Consider the following 7,701-nt stretch of genomic DNA (forward strand, 5'->3'; position numbering starts at 1 on the left):
CAGTTCTGAAAAAGAAACATAACGTTTTAATGTAGCAATTGAGCAGTACGAAACCGTCTGAATGTTGCTGTTGACCATTTTTTGCTTGGAGATGCTCTTGAGCTTGAAACACACACAACAAGACCGGTGTTAACTAGCGAAATGGTCGGCAGAGTGCCGACACAGCGAGTTTTGACTATCACTTGCACATCTAAAACAACGTCGGAAAGTAACTCGTTCGGCTTTTGAGTCACATAAAGTATGTGTGTTAATTTTGACGCCACTAGCTCTGCATGTTGTCATGCAATTTCTTTACCTCTCAGAAATGATTATGACATAAAAGTGAAGTACGTGACGAGTGTGACGTTAGGAAAACATTAGGCACCATGGCGAGATTCTGTATGGGACCACCCAACCCAAACGAGTACTGTGTGACGTGCTACCCGGCAGGTATTCACCGAGGTAGCCGGCTAGCTCAGTCGGTAGAGTGTCAGACTCTTAATCCCAGGGTCGTGGGTTCGAGCCAGACGCTGGGCGGAACGGAATTTTGTTCCGCTGCAGGTGTAAATTACCGTTTTTCTGATTAACGAGATTTAATGGAAATAGCAACTTTAAACTTTGCCTACGTCTCTGTCAGTCGCAAGGAAACTGTATTTGAAGGTGAAGGTGATTTTGTAGACATGTGTGAAAGACGTGTTCTGAAATGCAAGTGTTGTTGTTTGGAGAGCACATCGGTTACGTGTCAGATGTGTAGCCAAGCAGTAATTTGTCGAAATAGCTGCAAATATTAGCCGGTAATATGAAGTGTTGTCAGCTAAAGTCTGATGATGCAGACGACCGTAAGGACGAAGTACCCAAGAGTACCGCTAGGCCGCGCCTCTTTAGCTCAGTGGTAGAGCACTGGTCTAATAAACGAGGGGTCGTAAGTTCCATCCTCACAGGAGAAAGATGAATTTTGGAAATCAGTTGCGCGTCGTGGCCGTATAGCAAACAGTATCTGTGATGACGAACAATTAGCGACAGGCGTTTTGTTTAAGAATTACTCTCAGATGCGATTAAGGCGAATGGCGCAGATAAAGCATTTGCCAAAGCGGTACAGCATAAGGTGGGACGAGGCAGTCTGAATTACATTATATAGATGTATTTCTCACATATCTCAGAGCCTCTCGCGATATTCGTCGTCGTCGTCGTCGTCGTCGCCGCCGCCGCTTCTGCAGAAGTAGCAAATGGCAATCGTAGCAAATGCGGCGATGGTCGCCCTGCCTTCGATTCTGAATGCACAAAGTGTGTGGTCTTGCTTCTCAGTCTATATTTGGTCGGTCACGTCAGAGGTTGAATGTAACGAATGGGTGGGAAAGAGCAAGGGGCAGCGGCTGTGTAGAACGAAAACGCAAATCCTCATGGGTGTGAGCGTTTCGAGATGAGTCGTATACATGTAAATGTTGGTCGTCAGTGACCGTGTGGCCTAATGGATAAGGCGTCGGACTTCGGATCTGATGATTACAGGTTCGAATGCTGTCACGCTTGTGTTTTTCCAGTTCTGAAAAAGAAACATAACGTTTTAATGTAGCAATTGAGCAGTACGAAACCGTCTGAATGTTGCTGTTGACCATTTTTTGCTTGGAGATGCTCTTGAGCTTGAAACACACACAACAAGACCGGTGTTAACTAGCGAAATGGTCGGCAGAGTGCCGACACAGCGAGTTTTGACTATCACTTGCACATCTAAAACAACGTCGGAAAGTAACTCGTTCGGCTTTTGAGTCACATAAAGTATGTGTGTTAATTTTGACGCCACTAGCTCTGCATGTTGTCATGCAATTTCTTTACCTCTCAGAAATGATTATGACATAAAAGTGAAGTACGTGACGAGTGTGACGTTAGGAAAACATTAGGCATCATGGAGAGATTCTGTATGGGACCACCCAACCCAAACGAGTACTGTGTGACGTGCTACCCGGCAGGTATCCACCGAGGTAGCCGGCTAGCTCAGTCGGTAGAGCGTCAGACTTTTAATCCCAGGGTCGTGGGTTCGAGCCAGACGCTGGGCGGAACGGAATTTTGTTCCGCTGCAGGTGTAAATTACCGTTTTTCTGATTAACGAGATTTAATGGAAATAGCAACTTTAAACTTTTCCTACGTCTCTGTCAGTCGCAAGGAAGCTGTATTTGAAGGTGAAGGTGATTTTGTAGACATGTGTGAAAGACATGTTCTGAAATGCAAGTGTTGTTGTTTGGAGAGCACATCGGTTACGTGTCAGATGTGTAGCCAAGCAGTAATTTGTCGCCATAGCTGCAAATATTAGCCGGTAATATGAAGTGTTGTCAGCTAAAGTCTGATGATGCAGACGACCGTAAGGACGAAGTACCCAAGAGCACCGCTAGGCCGCGCCTCTTTAGCTCAGTGGTAGAGCACTGGTCTAATAAACCAGGGGTTGTAAGTTCCATCCTCACACGAGAAAGATGAATTTTGGAAATCAGTTGCGCGTCGTGGCCGTATAGCAAACAGTACCTGTGATGACGAACAATTAACGACAGGCGTTTTTTTAAGAATCACTCTCAGATGCGATTAAGGCGAATGGCGCAGATAAAACATTTGCCAAAGCGGTACAGCATAAGGTGGGACGAGGCAGTCTGAATTACATTTTATAGATGTATTTCTCACATATCTCAGAGCCTCTCGCGATATTCGTCGTCGTCGTCGTCGTCGTCGTCGTCGCCGCCGCCGCTTCTGCAGAAGTAGCAAATGGCAATCGTAGCAAATGCGGCGAGGGTCGCCCTGCCTTCGATTCCGAATGCACAAAGTGTGTGGTCTTGTTTCTCAGTCTATATTTGGTCGGTCACGTCAGAGGTTGAATGTAACGAATGGGTGGGAAAGAGCAAGGGGCAGCGGCTGTGTAGAACGAAAACGCAAATCCTCAGGGGTGTGAGCGTTTCGAGATGAGTCGTATACATGTAAATGTTGGTCGTCAGTGACCGTGTGGCCTAATGGATAAGGCGTCGGACTTCGGATCTGATGATTACAGGTTCGAATGCTGTCACGCTTGTGTTTTTCCAGTTCTGAAAAAGAAACATAACGTTTTAATGTAGCAATTGAGCAGTACGAAACCGTCTGAATGTTGCTGTTGACCATTTTTTGCTTGGAGATGCTCTTGAGCTTGAAACACACACAACAAGACCGGTGTTAACTAGCGAAATGGTCGGCAGAGTGCCGACACAGCGAGTTTTGACTATCACTTGCACATCTAAAACAACGTCGGAAAGTAACTCGTTCGGCTTTTGAGTCACATAAAGTATGTGTGTTAATTTTGACGCCACTAGCTCTGCATGTTGTCATGCAATTTCTTTACCTCTCAGAAATGATTATGACATAAAAGTGAAGTACGTGACGAGTGTGACGTTAGGAAAACATTAGGCATCATGGAGAGATTCTGTATGGGACCACCCAACCCAAACGAGTACTGTGTGACGTGCTACCCGGCAGGTATCCACCGAGGTAGCCGGCTAGCTCAGTCGGTAGAGCGTCAGACTCTTAATCCCAGGGTCGTGGGTTCGAGCCAGACGCTGGGCGGAACGGAATTTTGTTCCGCTGCAGGTGTAAATTACCGTTTTTCTGATTAACGAGATTTAATGGAAATAGCAACTTTAAACTTTTCCTACGTCTCTGTCAGTCGCAAGGAAGCTGTATTTGAAGGTGAAGGTGATTTTGTAGACATGTGTGAAAGACATGTTCTGAAATGCAAGTGTTGTTGTTTGGAGAGCACATCGGTTACGTGTCAGATGTGTAGCCAAGCAGTAATTTGTCGCCATAGCTGCAAATATTAGCCGGTAATATGAAGTGTTGTCAGCTAAAGTCTGATGATGCAGACGACCGTAAGGACGAAGTACCCAAGAGCACCGCTAGGCCGCGCCCCTTTAGCTCAGTGGTAGAGCACTGGTCTAATAAACCAGGGGTTGTAAGTTCCATCCTCACACGAGAAAGATGAATTTTGGAAATCAGTTGCGCGTCGTGGCCGTATAGCAAACAGTACCTGTGATGACGAACAATTAACGACAGGCGTTTTTTTAAGAATCACTCTCAGATGCGATTAAGGCGAATGGCGCAGATAAAACATTTGCCAAAGCGGTACAGCATAAGGTGGGACGAGGCAGTCTGAATTACATTTTATAGATGTATTTCTCACATATCTCAGAGCCTCTCGCGATATTCGTCGTCGTCGTCGTCGTCGTCGTCGTCGTCGCCGCCGCCGCTTCTGCAGAAGTAGCAAATGGCAATCGTAGCAAATGCGGCGAGGGTCGCCCTGCCTTCGATTCCGAATGCACAAAGTGTGTGGTCTTGTTTCTCAGTCTATATTTGGTCGGTCACGTCAGAGGTTGAATGTAACGAATGGGTGGGAAAGAGCAAGGGGCAGCGGCTGTGTAGAACGAAAACGCAAATCCTCATGGGTGTGAGCGTTTCGAGATGAGTCGTATACATGTAAATGTTGGTCGTCAGTGACCGTGTGGCCTAATGGATAAGGCGTCGGACTTCGGATCTGATGATTACAGGTTCGAATGCTGTCACGCTTGTGTTTTTCCAGTTCTGAAAAAGAAACATAACGTTTTAATGTAGCAATTGAGCAGTACGAAACCGTCTGAATGTTGCTGTTGACCATTTTTTGCTTGGAGATGCTCTTGAGCTTGAAACACACACAACAAGACCGGTGTTAACTAGCGAAATGGTCGGCAGAGTGCCGACACAGCGAGTTTTGACTATCACTTGCACATCTAAAACAACGTCGGAAAGTAACTCGTTCGGCTTTTGAGTCACATAAAGTATGTGTGTTAATTTTGACGCCACTAGCTCTGCATGTTGTCATGCAATTTCTTTACCTCTCAGAAATGATTATGACATAAAAGTGAAGTACGTGACGAGTGTGACGTTAGGAAAACATTAGGCACCATGGCGAGATTCTGTATGGGACCACCCAACCCAAACGAGTACTGTGTGACGTGCTACCCGGCAGGTATTCACCGAGGTAGCCGGCTAGCTCAGTCGGTAGAGTGTCAGACTCTTAATCCCAGGGTCGTGGGTTCGAGCCAGACGCTGGGCGGAACGGAATTTTGTTCCGCTGCAGGTGTAAATTACCGTTTTTCTGATTAACGAGATTTAATGGAAATAGCAACTTTAAACTTTGCCTACGTCTCTGTCAGTCGCAAGGAAACTGTATTTGAAGGTGAAGGTGATTTTGTAGACATGTGTGAAAGACGTGTTCTGAAATGCAAGTGTTGTTGTTTGGAGAGCACATCGGTTACGTGTCAGATGTGTAGCCAAGCAGTAATTTGTCGAAATAGCTGCAAATATTAGCCGGTAATATGAAGTGTTGTCAGCTAAAGTCTGATGATGCAGACGACCGTAAGGACGAAGTACCCAAGAGTACCGCTAGGCCGCGCCTCTTTAGCTCAGTGGTAGAGCACTGGTCTAATAAACGAGGGGTCGTAAGTTCCATCCTCACAGGAGAAAGATGAATTTTGGAAATCAGTTGCGCGTCGTGGCCGTATAGCAAACAGTATCTGTGATGACGAACAATTAGCGACAGGCGTTTTGTTTAAGAATTACTCTCAGATGCGATTAAGGCGAATGGCGCAGATAAAGCATTTGCCAAAGCGGTACAGCATAAGGTGGGACGAGGCAGTCTGAATTACATTTTATAGATGTATTTCTCACATATCTCAAAGCCTCTCGCGATATTCGTCGTCGTCGTCGTCGTCGTCGCCGCCGCCGCTTCTGCAGAAGTAGCAAATGGCAATCGTAGCAAATGCGGCGAGGGACGCCCTGCCTTCGATTCCGAATGCACAAAGTGTGTGGTCTTGTTTCTCAGTCTATATTTGGTCGGTCTCGTCAGAGGTTGAATGTAACGAATGGGTGGGAAAGAGCAAGGGGCAGCGGCTGTGTAGAACGAAAACACAAATCCTCAGGGGTGTGAGCGTTTCGAGATGAGTCGTATACATGTAAATGTTGGTCGTCAGTGACCGTGTGGCCTAATGGATAAGGCGTCGGATTTCGGATCTGAAGATTACAGGTTCGAATGCTGTCACGCTTGTGTTTTTCCAGTTCTGAAAAAGAAACATAACGTTTTAATGTAGCAATTGAGCAGTACGAAACCGTCTGAATGTTGCTGTTGACCATTTGTTGCTTGGAGATGCTCTTGAGCTTGAAACACACACAACAAGACCGGTGTTAACTAGCGAAATGGTCGGCAGAGTGCCGACACAGCGAGTTTTGACTATCACTTGCACATCTAAAACAACGTCGGAAAGTAACTCGTTCGGCTTTTGAGTCACATAAAGTATGTGTGTTAATTTTGACGCCACTAGCTCTGCATGTTGTCATGCAATTTCTTTACCTCTCAGAAATGATTATGACATAAAGGTGAAGTACGTGACGAGTGTGACGTTAGGAAAACATTAGGCATCATGGAGAGATTCTGTATGGGACCACCCAACCCAAACGAGTACTGTGTGACGTGCTACCCGGCAGGTATTCACCGAGGTAGCCGGCCAGCTCAGTCGGTAGAGTGTCAGACTCTTAATCCCAGGGTCGTGGGTTCGAGCCAGACGCTGGGGGGAACGGAATTTTGTTCCGCTGCAGGTGTAAATTACCGTTTTTCTGATTAACGAGATTTAATGGAAATAGCAACTTTAAACTTTGCCTACGTCTCTGTCAGTCGCAAGGAAACTGTATTTGAAGGTGAAGGTGATTTTGTAGACATGTGTGAAAGACGTGTTCTGAAATGCAAGTGTTGTTGTTTGGAGAGCACATCGGTTACGTGTCAGATGTGTAGCCAAGCAGTAATTTGTCGAAATAGCTGCAAATATTAGCCGGTAATATGAAGTGTTGTCAGCTAAAGTCTGATGAAGCAGACGACCGTAAGGACGAAGTACCCAAGAGTACCACTAGGTCGCGCGTCATTAGCTCAGTGGTAGAGCACTGGTCTAATAAACGAGGGGTCGTAAGTTCCATCCTCACAGGAGAAAGATGAATTTTCGAAATCAGTTGCGCGTCGTGGCCGTATAGCAAACAGTATCTGTGATGACGAACAATTAGCGACAGGCGTTTTTTTAAGAATTACTCTCAGATGCGATTAAGGCGAATGGCGCAGATAAAGCATTTGCCAAAGCGGTACAGCATAAGGTGGGACGAGGCAGTCTGAATTACATTTTATAGATGTATTTCTCACATATCTCAGAGCCTCTCGCGATATTCGTCGTCGTCGTCGTCGCCGCCGCCGCCGCCGCCGCTTCTGCAGAAGTAGCAAATGGCAATCGTAGCAAATGCGGCGAGGGACGCCCTGCCTTCGTTTCCGAATGCACAAAGTGTGTGGTCTTGTTTCTCAGTCTATATTTGGTCTGTCACGTCAGAGGTTGAATGTACCGAATGGGTGGGAAAGAGCAAGGGGCAGCGGCTGTGTAGAACAAAAACGCAAATCCTCAGGGGTGTGAGCGTTTCGAGATGAGTCGTATACATGTAAATGTTGGTCGTCAGTGACCGTGTGGCCTAATGGATAAGGCGTCGGACTTCGGATCTGATGATTACAGGTTCGAATGCTGTCACGCTTGTGTTTTTCCAGTTCTGAAAAAGAAACATAACGTTTTAATGTAGCAATTGAGCAGTACGAAACCGTCTGAATGTTGCTGTTGACCATTTTTTGCTTGGAGATGCTCTTGAGCTTGAAACACACAC

This window comes from Schistocerca gregaria, unplaced genomic scaffold (assembly GCF_023897955.1).
Source record: "Schistocerca gregaria isolate iqSchGreg1 unplaced genomic scaffold, iqSchGreg1.2 ptg000169l, whole genome shotgun sequence".
In the NCBI taxonomy this organism is placed as follows: Eukaryota; Metazoa; Arthropoda; class Insecta; order Orthoptera; family Acrididae; genus Schistocerca; species Schistocerca gregaria.